This window comes from Mustela lutreola, chromosome 7 (assembly GCF_030435805.1).
Source record: "Mustela lutreola isolate mMusLut2 chromosome 7, mMusLut2.pri, whole genome shotgun sequence".
Lineage (NCBI taxonomy): Eukaryota > Metazoa > Chordata > Mammalia > Carnivora > Mustelidae > Mustela > Mustela lutreola.
The window spans coordinates 17,990,167-18,005,604 of NC_081296.1; the positions used below are offsets into that span (position 1 = coordinate 17,990,167).

Below are 15,438 nucleotides of genomic sequence, written 5' to 3' on the forward strand. Positions count from 1 at the left end.
CATTTTGCTGTATGTAGTAGACTGTCGAAAGTGGTTTAACCATATTTTTTCATTTAAGAAGACTACAGAGAGTGTTTTCTGGTGTTGGTTCAGAGTCTTAAGAAAGTCAAGTGAAATATCTTAGAGGTTTTCATGGGTTTTTATTCACGGTTGCAAAAATTGCTGTTGGAGTTCTCACCATTAAGCCCACATTTCTGGCAGAAAGATAGAGGTAAAAGAGAATGATATCTTGTAAGATTGATACTTTGTCATATGGTTACAATGTAACTAGGAAAGAGACAATAAAATATTTGATGTTGTTTTAAGTTTCCTTGTTGTCAATCCCTCAGTGCTTTCTGATATTAAAGGAAAAAGTAGATGGATATTGACCTGGTAACTATCAACACCTGTCAGTCTCTCTTGGATAACCAATATCTCTATAATCTCTTCTTCCCAGTAAAAAAAATATATATTCATAACCCACACTGTGCCATCTCAAGTTACTGCACCAAGATAAAATTACAATGATTTTTAGTCATTCCAAATGGACAGAATACCCTTCCTTATGATATCATGTCTTATAATTGGCTTGCTACCAATATACCCAGATGTGACTGTGGAAGAGACAGGAAAAAAATAATAATATTTATACATTCCTTGGGTTGACCCTGTTTACACAGATGTATTACTATTAGAAAAGTTTGGTTTGGGACATTGGAATGAATTTACTTAATGGGTCTGTATGTAATTGGAATGGAGGTAATTTTTAAATTCTACAAAAATTATTAGAATTCTATCTTATTCTCTTTTGCTAATTTTCACATGTTAACAAAGCCAACGTTTTTGTCTAGCAGACAAGATCTTAAATACTAACAAAACTCGATTTTTTCCTTTTTTTTTTAAGTTTGAGAGCCTCATGTTCTCTCATGCTGCTTTAAATACAACTCAAAAAAAAAAAAAAGGAGCTAAATGGGGCAGTAAGACCAGATTTCTTATTTTATTTTATTTATCTTATTTTTAATTAAAAAATTAAAGATTGTATTTATGTATTTGAGAGAGAGAGAGCATGAGTGGGGCAGGGGGAGGTAGCTGCAGAGAGAGACTGAGAAGTAAACTCCCTAAGGAGCAGGAAGCCCGATATGGGGCTCCATCCCAGGATCCTGACTGAGATCATGACCAGAGACAAAGGCAGGTGCATGTGCAAAATCCCTTTTTTCTGGGAAACAATACTTTACAAGAGATGTTTGAAAAAGTACTGGGGAATCAACTTTAATCGGAGATACAAAAATTTAATTGACTTTTGTAAAGCTACAGGGATCCAAATGATGGGAATCCCAGCCCGTTTAGGTTGTGGACCACAGAGTATTCTCTGAAATATTTTATTTTCTTCCATGTCTCCTAACTCCAGTCCAAGTTCACTGATCTCTTTTTAGATAGTGCAAAACATGGCAAAGAATACCAAACAAGTGCCCAATATTCTACATTTATTATATCATTTCTAACATATAGAAGTGTGTTATCAAGGTTGGTTCTGTGAACGAACATAGTTATGCTAAAGTGTGTTTTGTTCTCCAAGAAATTAAATGCATGATTAGCACACAATTATAAAATACTTGTGTCAAGAATTTTTATTCAAAAATTAATAAGAAAAGCAGATATTAAAACTAGTTCACATGGTAATTTGGGATATAAGCAGAGTTGAGCAGCAGAGGTGCTCTGGGCCCATAATTTGGGTTATAGATTTTATGTTTTCTAATGAAAAATCATTAACTTGTATTATTGTTAACAAGAATCTTGTGCATTACCATCAGTTTTCTACATTATAACCTCTTGCTCTACAGTTTGTAAATAACTTTGTCAATAGCAAGCTAATAAATGGTGTGACTCCAAAGGATTGAGATAATCTCCAGAGTTTGTGCTACATAATGCCCAGGACTCCATTGAAAGAACACCTAAGAATTTATTTTGCCCAAAAATTTGATCATTTTTTCACTATCCTTACCTATTTTCCAAATCTAGTCCTTTTGCTTCACCTTTCAGTCTGCGGACAACCCTGTATCTGATTGACGTGTTAATTCTGGGAATGTTTTGCAGATTAACTTGCTTGCCAGAGGTGGTTCCTCTAATTGATGTCTAAGGACCCTAATTAGTTAAGAATACTTTTTCTAACGTCTTCATTGGTATTTATTATTATTATTATTATTATTGCTAATATCTCTATTATAAATAATTCACAAGGGCATCTATCTGACAAAAGACAAAGAGCTGGCTACTAGTAGAAAAAGTACATTTGACTCTGTCAGTGAAAATGGTAAAGGGATTTGAGAAAATAAGGCAAAGCACTGGAATTATGTGTTAAAACTTTAAATATTATAGACACATTTACTTAATTTCTAATACTGTTGTTGCTTATAATTAAATAAGATGTTTTCCATGAACCACGCATTACAGCAAATATATTGTTTATACAGATTAAATTTTCATTGAAAGGGTCGCCTTGGTGGCTCTGTTGGTTAAGCAGCTGCCTTTGGCTCAGGTCATGATCCCAGTGTCCTGGGATCAAGTCCCGCATCGGGCTGCTTGCTCGGCTGGGAGCCTGCTTCTCCCTCTGCCTCTGCATGCCATTCTGTCTGCCTGTGCTTGCTCTCTCGCCCACTCTCTGATAAATAAATAAAATATTAAAATAAATAAATAAATAAATAAATTCTCATCAAACAATTGTAAGTGTATTATATTGTAGGACGATGATCAGAATTTTGCAGATGATAAAACTGAAATTTAGAAAAGTATGTCTCTTCAAATCCCTCATACAATATCTGGCCTAGATAGAAGGATATACTATAACAATTGAGGAAGATAATTGAGATTACTTAAAATGATAAACTTTACTGTTTAGGGTTTTTTAAAAGTTTGCCACAGATTCAGATTCTTTTAAAATATATATCTATTTTGTGAAAAGAGAATGCACTGAGAAGTAAAAAGAAAGTGATATATCAGTGCTACCAACTAATGGCTATAATATCATCACCTTATTTATGAAAAATGAAACAGCGTGCAATATTTAAATCAATTTAAATAAATTCCTATTTATTTTATATATTTATAAATTTAAATAAATTCCTATTTATTTATTATTAAAGAAATTCCTCTAACAAACGGTATGTTTTGAAGGTTTCTAGCAGAATAGTGTTGTACTACATAGGAGTAATCAGAAAATATGATCTAAACTTCTTCTTTCAAGGGCGCCTGGGTGGCTCAGTGGGTTAAAATTCTGCTTTCAAGAAGTTATAACAGTAAGTACTGAGCATTAGCTATTATATGCTATGGATGAATAACTGAAATCTACATTTGAAACTAATGGTACACTATATGTTAACTAATTGAATTTTAAAAAGTTAGTAAAAATATACCACTATTTTATAAAACAATATTCCCAACAGGCTCCTTTGCTTTAAAATACTCAGTTTGTAATGAGAGTCATTACTTTTGTCTAGCCAATTCTTACATCACTGTTTATCCCTTCCCTGCTTTATCCCTTCCAGTATCAATAAAGGCTCACTTGGGTTACCTAGAAGCCATGAGAAAACTTGTAATAGATCTGGCTGGTTTTCACCAGCAATTTGACCACCATGTGCACAGGGAAGTCTATTGATAAAGGCTTTATTGCAATAAATTGCAAATACATGGATGATTTTGAATTCTCTTTCTTGAGGTCTTGTTTCATGATAATAAATTTAGGGTGGCTTATTGGAATGGATGTTATGAACATATTTTCATAGTTCTAAGTACATGGAATTGTAAAATAGATCAATGAATGTGGCATTACTGACAACTGTCCTCATTTTGAAATCAAATTACAGTGTACTGACCTGAGGAGGCAAAGCAGATTTGGGATTATGAGTGAACTAATTTTAAAAAGTCTTAGGGGTATGATCAGACTATTGGGTAATTCAGTAGAAAAATGTCAACTGATTGAGATTATTTGTTCCCTGATTTCAGAGAGAAGTTAAGATAAATAAGTAACACGAGGAGAGTAGGAAGCCAAACATCAGTGATAATTTTGTGCCAGAGTGTGTATACATCTGTTTATCTTCTTGCTTTACCACTAAGGTTGCTCCTAGAGGAGAGTTTAAATATGTGTTGGAGCTAATCTCTGTGGATTACACAAGAAACCACATCCTACAGCTCTCCCTGAAACACCCTTTATGATTTCAATGTAATTTGGTGTTTGCATTTTTAGAAATGACAAAATACTTTGCAAACTCATCTACTTTATTATTTCTACAAGTTACCAATACAAGTGAGTCAGCTGGCTTCACATTTTAACACAGTGACAGTCACAGAGGAATGGAGGAATGAGTAGAGTTATCAATATATGTGCTTTTAAGAAGTATGACAGGGTAGCAGCTATTTCCAGGAACCAAAACATGGGTCAGCAGCTGTGCAGGAAAAGTGATGGAATAAATGACTCATTTCAGAGGAGTTTTATAACATATTAGTTCTATAATGTATCTTCAGCACCCAATTACCTGCTTTGATCTAAAGATAAGGTTTTACAGTTAAGGTCCCATTTATGATTTGACTGGTAGCGTCTGAATCATTTTTACTATTCTTTTGACTATTACTTGAAACCTATAGTAGTACTTGGGATATGTGTTGTGTATTCTGTGAACATGTGCTATTTTTAGATTAGATAATTCCTGTCTCGACCCCTGTTAATATCTTTGTTTTTGTTTATTTGTTAGCAGTTTCAGTAAATGGATATATCTCAAAAATTGCAAAGCCACTATTAAAATAAGTTATTATTATATAGAGCATGGAATTGCACATTCCTCCTTTGAATCTGACAGAGTTTCACCATGTCCTTAACAATTTGGGAAAAACATGCTATTATTTTTCTTTATAAAATTTCTCTGTGATGGTTGTCATCAGCAGTAACTCCTCTGAAGGCTTTGTCAAAAGAGTTGAAAAAATTGGAAAGGTGTGAATGAAGCTGTTTGCTGAATATAAAGAAAAGAGCATTGAAGTACAATTCACACTCTTACTTCTCCTTCTATGCTTTCAGATGTTTGGCATTTGAAAATTTTGCTTCTAGAAGAGATGCCCTATATAATTCTTCTTTTTTTAATTTTTTATTTTTTATAAACATATATTTTTATCCCCAGGGATACAGGTCTATGAATCTCCAGGTTTTCACACTTCAAAGAAACCCTAAGCCCAGCAGGAGAAGAGAAATCATAAAGATCAGAGCAGAAATCAAAGAAATAGAAACCAAAAAAAAAAAAAAGAGCAAATCAACAAAACTAGGAGCTGGTTCTTTGAAAGAATTAATAAAATTGATAAGCCCCTGGCCAGACTTATCAAAAAGAAAAGAGAAAGGACTCAACTAAGTGAAATCATGAATGAAAGAGGAGAGATCACAACTAACTCCAAAGAAATACAAACTATTATAAGAACATACTATGAGCAACTCTATGCCAACAAATTTGACAATCTGGAAGAAATGGATGCATTCCTAGAAACATATGAACTACCACAACTGAACCAGGGAGAACTAAAAATCCTGAACAGACCCATAACCAGTAAGGAGATTGAAAGAGTCATTAAAAATTTCCAAACAAACAAAAGCCCAGGGCCAGATGGCTTCCCGGGGGAATTCTACAAAACATTTAAAGAATAACTAATTCCTATTCTCCTGAAACTGTTCCCAAAAAATAGAAATGGAAGGAAAACTTCCAAACTCATTTTATGAGGCGAGCATCACCTTGATCCCCCAAAAAGACAAGGATCCCATCAAAAAAGAGAGCTATAGACCAATATCCTTGATGAACACAGATGCGAAAATTCTCACCAAAATACTAGCCAATAGGATTCAACAGTACATTAAAAGGATTATTCACCACGACCAAGTGGGATTTATTCCAGGGCTGCAAGGTTGGTTCAACATCCGCAAATCAGTCAATGTGATACAACACATCAATAAAAGAAAGAACAAGAACCATATGATACTCTCAATAGATGCTGGAAAAGCATTTGACAAAGTACAGCATCCCTTCCTGATCAAAACTCTTCAAAGTGTATGGATAGAGGGCACATACCTCAATATCATCAAAGCCATCTATGAAAAACCCACTGCAAATATCATTCTCAATGGAGAAAAACTGAAAGCTTTTCCGCTAAGGTCAGGAACACACCAGGGATGTCCATTCTCACCACTGCTATTCAACATAGTACAAGAAGTCCTAGCCTCAGCCATCAGACAACAAAAGGAAATTAAAGGCATCTAAATCGGCAAAGAATAAGTCAAATTATCACTCTTCGCAGATTATATGATACTATATGTGGAAAACCCAAAAGACTCCACTCCAAAACTGCTAGAACTTGTACAGGAATTCAGCAAAGTGTCAGGATATAAAATCAATGCACAGAAATCAGTTGCATTTCTCTACACCAACAGCAAGACAGAAGAAAGAGAAATTAAGGAGTCCATCCCATTTACAATTGCACCCCAAACCATAAGATACCTAGGAATAAACCTAACCAAAGAGACACAGAATCTATACTCAGAAAATTATAAAGTACTCATGAAAGAAATTGAGGAAGACACAAAGAAATGGAAAAATTTTCCATGCTCCTGGATTGGAAGAATAAATATTATGGAAATGTCTATGCTACCTAAAGCAAGCCCTATATAATTCTTACGTTAAGGAACAAGTTGCTTTTATAATTTTTTTATTATTCTACCATTCAAGTATTTCCATTTAAATTAAATTCAATATCATTTAAAAAATAATCAAAAGTGCAGCCAGTATTCAATCCCTGGGCTAAATAATTTTAGAAAGCTTTGTGTTATTGAACCTACAGGGATTTTCTGTACTTTTAACTCTTTCTTTCTGTGATTTTTCCCATTAGTCACGTAAGTGACTGCAATATAACAGACATTGAGGATAAAGAAGGACTGAATAGAACAATCCTTGGCCTCATGAAGTTGAGAATCTAGCAAGGGAGTCAAACAATTCAATAAATCAGAGATAATTTATTGAGTGCCTGGCCTAAGATGAGCACAACAAAACCCCAGCCCAGAGGAATCATTTTAATGGGAGAGATAGATAATAGGTAAGCCAACTTAAAAAAACAATTGTACTGGTTTTTCTTCAATAGTGATGCTTATTTGAACTAAATAAGCACATTTTAAAAAGAGCAGTGTTTGAGAAGAGGTTTTTGAACTGAGTGGTCCAAACAGACTCCCTTTAAAAGTCTGTTTTGAATAGATTTTTGAATAATATCAGCTATGAAGCTGTGTAAAGATCTAGAGGTGGGTGATTTTTCCAGTCAAAAAACTGTAAAGGCTCCAAAGTCACAATACAGCTGTAAGTTTCTCTAATAAAGTAACTTCTGACAAAGGATGAGAAGAAATAACCAACCCGGGTTTGAAAGAAAACGGACAGACTTTCTATGGAATTAATATTTAATTAGAGCTTTAAAGGACAAAAGTACACTAGAGCAAAATCCTGGTGACGCTGATATACCTAATGAAAGGTCATAAACAAGGTGTGGTTAGCAAAGAGTGTGTGGGAATGTTGGTAAGAACAGTGGGGAAGAGTCATCCCTGAACATGTTCTTAAATGAAGCAATTCTTGTGTTGTTTTAAAGGGTAAATTGGAGTTTGCCTAAGTGATTAGAGAAGGATGCCTCAGCTTATGGAAGTTCAAAGCCATAAAGATGTGATAAACTATTGTAGATATTTTCTTGTATATTTGTTGTTGATTCTAGTAATGGTGATCTAAAAACTCCTACATAAGACAACTAAAAATCCAGAGAAAATAGCTTTTAAAGTTAAAAATATCAGAATGATTATAAAAATAGGTGAGGGATTACTGGGCCAAAATACGAAATACAATGAGAGCCTAGAGATATATGCCCTGAAGCCATTTTAGCTATGAGAGCATTTGAAACTGCTAAAACACACTGAGCTGTGTTTTTAATAGACTCTTGATACTAGAGAAACAAAATTCAAAATCCAGCAGCAATCAAATTTGAGGACTTTGGTACAACCCAAATTTAAGTTGAGATCCCCAAAGCACAAGGAGAAGCAGAAATAAGACTAGAGCCTACCTTGCCTTCTGTGTAAACTGAGAAAGTCAATCACTGAATTTGGAGTATGATTGTCTTGTAGAGTCTCAGATATAAGAGAAAATCCTGCCAAGGAGGACCATACCATTATTATAGCTCTTAATTATCCCTACTCAATAAGAGTTTCAAATATAATGTCTTGAACATAGCAAAATGTAACAAAGCACACAAGGAAAAACCATTAACAAGATTTGATAGACAAAATGGGATTAAGTATTATATTAAAATGATCAATAAGATTGCAAAATGGCTTGATTACTCTGCTCAAAGAAATGAGAGGGGAAGCAAATTGAACAAAAAACTGAAACTAAAAATGATATTGGAAATATTTTATAAATGATATGATAGCTAATTTAAGATACCACAGGGGTGCCTGGGTGACTCACTTAATTAAACCTCCAATTCTTTTTCCTTTTTTTTAACACCTTAATTATATTTTATTTCTTTCATTTTGGCTCAGGTCATGATGTCAGGGTTGTGAAATAGAGCCCAGAGTTGGGCTCTGTGCTGAGCCTGGAGCCTGCTTAAGATTCATTTCTCTTCTTTTTCTGTGCTCTCACTTGCTCTCTCTCTCTCTTGCTTGCTAATAAATAAATAAACATATAAATATATAGATAATAGACAAAGCAAAATAAAAGCAAATCATGAAAATAAATATAAAGATTTTGAAATGAAAACAAGTTCAAAATAAAATAGAGAAGACCTACACAGCTAAAAGTTCATTCAGAAAATCTACTATTAAAGAGTCAGTATGACACAATGTTAAGATATCAAAAGACTTGAGCATGTACTTTACAGAAAGGGTAATCCAAATGGCCACTCATATATAAAAACTGTTTATCTTTATTATGAATCTGGAATTAAATTAAATTAAAATTAAATTAAAACCTAGAATGGCATACTATTACACACTTACCATATTGGGCAACAGTAAAAATGTCTTGGAAGAATGTGAAAGAATGACAGTGCCCATAATAAAAACATTTGAGGTAAGTTGGACAATATTTAGAAAACGTAAAAATAAAAAAATATTTGGTCCATTCCTAGAAATACAACATGGAACTAAATGAATATTTTCACAAGGATATGCAAACAGATGATTATAGTTATTTCATTCATAATGGCAGATCAGTAGTGGTATATTTGCACAATGTTACATTAAATAAGAGAGAATATTAACAAACTGGGAGGAGGGACTAGGTTGTTTTCATAAAGAGATCTTCTATGGTGCTGATTATGTTCTATTTCTCAAAATCTTTAAGTTAAAAAAGTTTTCCAATTTATATCTAGATAGATAGATAGATAGATAATAGATAGATAGATAGATAGATAGATATACCAGAAGCTGCAATGCTAGGCTAAGACCAGGCTTTAAAGGGCTTTTCTATACTCTACTAAATACTTTAAACCATTCATTATATCATAGCTCAGTGTTCAAATCTCCATTTGTTTCCTCAGTTTCCTAATATTTATCTTATATTTATATTTATATTTATATTTATCCTAATATTGATCTAGACTTTTGATCACCCTTATCTAAATATTTCTATTTTAACAAAGTCCTTTTTAACACTCAGAGACTAAAACTTAGAAAAATACTCTGTTATCTCACTAGAGTGGAAAATATATAGTTACCCATTAACTAATGATATCCATGTCTACATTAGATCCATGACATTTTTAATTCTTGGGAGCTTTTGGTTAAATGAATTTTTTAATCTTCCTTTAAATGAAGCTTTAAGCCATCACCACATGAATAAAATTGAAGAACTAAATGAAAACAAGCCAAGTATTTACAGAGTAATAGAATGTGCAGTGGAAAGAGTACAATTCTGAAATCATAAAGCCTAAATTAGTGTGATGCATCTTTACTAGCCATGTAATCATAAACCAGTTATCTAAATGTGTTAGTCTCAGTTTTTTCACCCATGAAATGGTGATGATAATACTTATTATGCAGAGTTGTTGTGTGGATGTAATGAAGCATGGAGCCTGAGAGTCTCATGTTCCATGCTAAAATGATAGCTATTTTTATACTTATAATAATTCTAATAATAGTAATTAAATTGTTCAAAATATTCATTTATATTGAGGCATTGTATTGACTATTCATAGACACATTTACCAAAATAAATTTCATTTTACTTTACCCTCTCTGAGGATATATATTCCCTAATTCAATATGAATCTCATTATGAATAATAATTATCATGATAAATATGCTGAGTTTTCTTCTATTTATTTTTAGGGAAATATCCTTTACTGTTGAAACTTAAGCAAGTCTGTCTTATTCAATATTTGCATGCTGCTTTCTTATGAAACTAGATGATAGTGTTGTATGAAATAAATTCATGCAGTTAAGACATTTATGTTTGGGAAACTGGGTGGTCAGTTCAGTATTTCAAAAGAAGATTTTAAATTTAAACCTTAAAACTGAGCTCTTTCAGCCTTATTTATAGACCATCCTTCATGCTTCATAAGTATTCCTTCATTGTAAACTAAGTAATAGTATTGTCACAGTGTATATAACTAAAATGGATTTTATATTCTATTATTTCAGAGTTAGTTGCAGTTTCTACTTCCTTACGTCCTATTTTGAAAAATAGATTAATTCTACAAAAAGTTTTTTCCAGCTTTATTGAAAAATAATCGACATATTATAATTTGTAAATTTAAGAAATGATTTCTTATAACACTGCAAACTTTTAACATTTTGTAAATTTTGTACAATTTGATAAATTGGTATACATTTGTATTGCAATATAATCTACATAAAAATGTTAATACATCTACTATCTCATATAGTTGCCACTGTTTTTATGCATGTATCAGAAGGAATTTTAAGATCTACTCTCTTAGCAACTTTTATGTGTATAGTACAGTAGAGATAAACTTCAGAGGTCTTGTGGGTTTTGTTCCAGACCACCTCAATAAAGCGATTATCTCAATAAACTAAGTCAAATTGTTTTTTTTTTTTTTGGTTTCCCAGTGCATATAAAAAATTATGTTTCCCAGTGTATATAAAAAATAAACACTATACTGTACTGTTCAAAAGCATTATGTCTTTAAAGAAAAACAATGTATATACCTTAAGTAAACTAGTTATGAGTTTTCAGTGGGTCATAATTACTGATCACAGATCACCATAACAAATACAATAATAATGAAAAAACTTGAAATATTGAAAAAATTACCAACATGTGACAGAGAGACACAAAATGAACAAATGTTGTTAGAAAAATGGTGGCAGCAGACCTATTTTTTACAAGATTGCTATAAACTTTCAACTTGTAAGAAGGTGATATATGCAAAGTTTAATAAAGGGAAGCACAATAAAAAAGTATGTATATATTATTAACTATGATCTTCATGCCGTACATTAGATCCCCAGAACTTTTTCATGTTATAGTTGCAAGTTTGTAACCTTTCACCACCTTACTCCACTCCAGGTTCACCCCTTGTCAACTCAAGTCTAAGTTTCCATTAGTTTGCCTTTTCTGCAGATTCTGTATGTAAGGGATATCATAATACATAAATAAAAAAATATATAAAATCTTTGAAATATTTCACTTAGTATAATACTTTCAAGATCCATCCATGCTGTTGTAAATTGCAGTATTTCTTAATTTTTCATGGTTAAGTAGTACTCCATAGTATATATTTACCATATTTATTTTATTCATTCATCCATTAATCTATACTGAAGTTATTTCCATCTCTTGCTTAGAGTTAATAATTTTATAATGAACATAAGAGTGCAGATATGTCTTCGAATAGTGACTTCGTTTCCTTTAGATATATACCTAGAAGTGGGAATACTGAATCATATGGTAATTTTACTTTTAATAATATGAATAATCTCCATACTGTTTTCCATGCAAATTTATATCCCGGTCACAGTGCACAAGTTCCCCATTTTCCCCAATATTTACTAAAATTTGTTAGTTTTAATTTTTTGGTAGTATATATTCTAATAGGTAGTAATATCTTGCTGTGTTTTTCAGAGGTAAACAACAACAACAACATAATGGCTTTGCCCTGAGTTTTTACGTTGAGCACTTTTTAATACTCCTGTTGGTCATTTATATAACTTTTTTGAAAAAAAAAAGTCTATTGAGATCCTTTTGCTATTTTTTAAATTATATATTTTTTTCTATTTGTATCTGTTGGTTATTAACCTGTTTTCACATATAAGATTTGTAAGTATTCTCTTCCATTCTGTGTATGTGTTTTCATTCTTCTCTCTCTCTCTCTTTTTTTTTTTGGCAATGCAGAAACTTTAGTTTGATGTAATACCATTTATTTATTTTTGCTTTTTTTGCTTGTGTTTTTGGTCTGGTATCCCAAAAACTATTGGCAAGACCAATGTCAAGGAGAAATTTTCCTATGTATTCCTTTTGGAAATTTAGTTTCATGCATCACATTTAAGTCTTTAATCTATTTCAAGTTAAGATTTATGAGTGATATAAGGTTCCAGTTTCATACTGTTTTATGTGACTATTCAGTTTTAAATATCATTTATTGAACAGACTATCTTTACCCATTACATATGTTGGCCCCTGTCAAATATTAAGTGACTGTATGAAAGGATTTATTTCTGGACTCTCAATTCTGCTCTACTTGTTTATTGGTCTGTTTTTATGCCAGTATACTTTATTGTTTTGAGCATGAGGGCTTTGTAGTATAATTTCAAATCAAGAAGTGTAATTTCTCTTCTTCATTCTTTCTCAGAACTGCTTTGATTATTTGTTGTCTTTTATGGTCTCATATAAATTTTAGGATTCTTTACTTACTTCTGTAAAAAAATAATATTGGATTTTTTAAAAAGATTATTTATTTATTTATTTGACAGAGAGAGATGACAAGCAGGCAGAGAGGCAGGCAGAGAGAGAAGAGGAAGCAGGCTCCCTGCTGAGCAGAGAGCCTGATGCAGGGCTCGATCCCAGGACCCTGGGATCATGACCTGAGCTGAAGGCAGCGGCTTAACCCACTGAGCCACCAAAGCACCCCTAACATTGGAGTTTTGATAGGAATTGAATTTACAGATGGTTTTCGGTAGTATGGACATTTTAACAATGTTAATTCTTACCTTTCATAAATACGGGCTATCTTTCCATTTGTATCTCCTTCAATTTCTTTATCAATGTCATAGTTTATGGGGTACAGATCTTTCATCTTCTTAGTTAAATCTTTTCCTAAGTATTTTATTATTTTTGATGCTATTTTGAATTAGATTGTTTTCTTTATTTTTTCAGATAGTTCATCATTAGAGTGTTAAAATGCTCCTGTCTTGTGCTTACTTTGGGAGCACATATACTTAAGTTGGAATGATGCAGAGAAGATTAGCGTGATCACTGAACAAGGATGACATGAAAAACTGGGAAGCATTCCATATTAAAAACAAAACAAAACAAAACAAAATTCTTGTCTTTTATATATTGATCTTGTATTTGGCAGCTTTACTAAATTTGTTTATTCAAATTTTTTTGTGAAGTTTTTAGGATTTTTTTACAAAAAAAGAAAATTTTACTTCTTCCTTTTTTTTGGAGTCTTTTATTTCTTTGTGCTCCTGGTTTTTCTGGCTAGGACATCCAGTACTATGTCAAATGAGAGTAGTAAAAGTGGACACACTTGTCTTGTTTCTGATCTTTAAGGGGAAAACTTTCAATCTTTTTTAATAGAATATGAGATTAGCTCTGGGCTTGTAATATGTGTTTTTTTAATGGATTTTTAAAATTTTTTAATAAACATATAATGTGTTTTTATCCCTAGGGGTACAGGTCTGTGAATCACCAGGTTTACACATTTCACAGCACTCACCATAGCACATACCCTCCCCAATGTCCATACCCCCACCATCCTCTCCCAACACACCTCCCCCCAACAACCCTCAGTCTCTTCTGTGAGATTCAGTCTTTTATGGTTTGTGTCCCTCCCAATCCCATCTTCTTTTATTTTTCTTTTCATACCCCCCAAACCACCTATGTTGCATCTCCACTTCATCGTATCAGGGAGATCATATGATAGTTTTCTTTCTCAGATTGATTTATTTCACCAAGCATAGTACCCTCTAGTTCCATCCACGTCATCACAGCAGGATTTCATTTCTTTTGATGGCTGCATAGTATTCCATTGTACCACATCTTATTTATTGATTCATCTGTTGAAGGACATTTAGGTTCTTTCCATAGTTTAACTATTGTGGACATTGCTGCTATAAACATGTGGGTGCTTGTGCCCCTTCAGAATGCCACGTTTGTATCTTTAGGGTATATACCCAGTAATACAATCACTGGGTCATAGGGTCGTTCTATTTTCAGCTTTTTGAGGAACCTCCACGCTGTTTTCCAGAGTGGTTGCACCAGCTTGCATTCTCATGTACAGTGTAGGAGGGTTCCCCTTTCTCCACATCCTCGCCAGCATCTGTCATTGACTGACTTGTTCATTTTAGCCATTCTGAAAGGTGTGAGGTGGTATCTCATTCTGGTTTTGATTTGTATTTCCCTGATGCCGAGTGATGTGGAGCATTTTTTCATGTGTCTGTTGGACATTTGGATATATTCTTTGCAGAAATGTCTGATTATGTCCTCTGCGCATTTCTTCATTAGATTATTTGTTCTTAGGGTGTTGAGTTTGATAAGCTCTTTATAGATTTTGGATACTGGCCCTTTATCTGTTATGTCATTTTCAAATATCTTCTCCCATTCTGACAGTTATCTTTTGGCTTTGTTAACTGTTTCCTTTGCTGTGCAAAAACTTTTTGATCTGATGAAATCCCAATAGTTCATTTTTGCCCTTGCTTCCCTTGCCTTTGGCGATGTGCCTAGGAAGAAGTTGCTGCTGCTGAGGTCAAAGAGCTTGCTACCTGTTCTCTCCTCAAGGATTTTGATGGATTCCTTTCTCACATTATGCCTCTTCATCCATTTCCAGTCTATTTTCATGTATGGTGTAAGGAAATGGTCCAATTTCATTTTTCTGCATGTGGCTGTTCAATTTTCCCAACACCTTTTGTTGAAGAGGCTGTCTTTTTTCCATTGGATATTCCTTCCTGTTTTGTTGAAGATTAGTTGACAATAGAGTTGAGGGTGTATTTTGGGGCTCTCTATTCTTTTCCATTGACCTATGTCTGTTTTTGTGACTGTTCCCTACTATCTTGATGATGACAACTTTGTAATAGAGCTTGAAGTCTGGAATTGTGATGCCAACATCTTTGGCTTTCTTTTTCAATATTCCTCTGGCTATTTGAGGTATTTTCTGGTTCCATATAAATGTTGGGATTATTTGTTCCATTTCTTTGAAAAAAATGGATGGGATTTTGATAGGGAT

At 33.1% G+C, this 15,438-nt stretch overlaps 1 non-coding gene across 1 annotated transcript; it reads left to right on the forward strand.

Moving 5' to 3' along the window:
• Positions 1 to 13,404: 13,404 nt before the first annotated feature.
• Positions 13,405 to 13,511, forward strand: LOC131837414 (U6 spliceosomal RNA). Its single transcript, XR_009356026.1, has one exon. It is a non-coding gene; the product is annotated as a U6 spliceosomal RNA (small nuclear RNA).
• Positions 13,512 to 15,438: the final 1,927 nt, after the last annotated feature.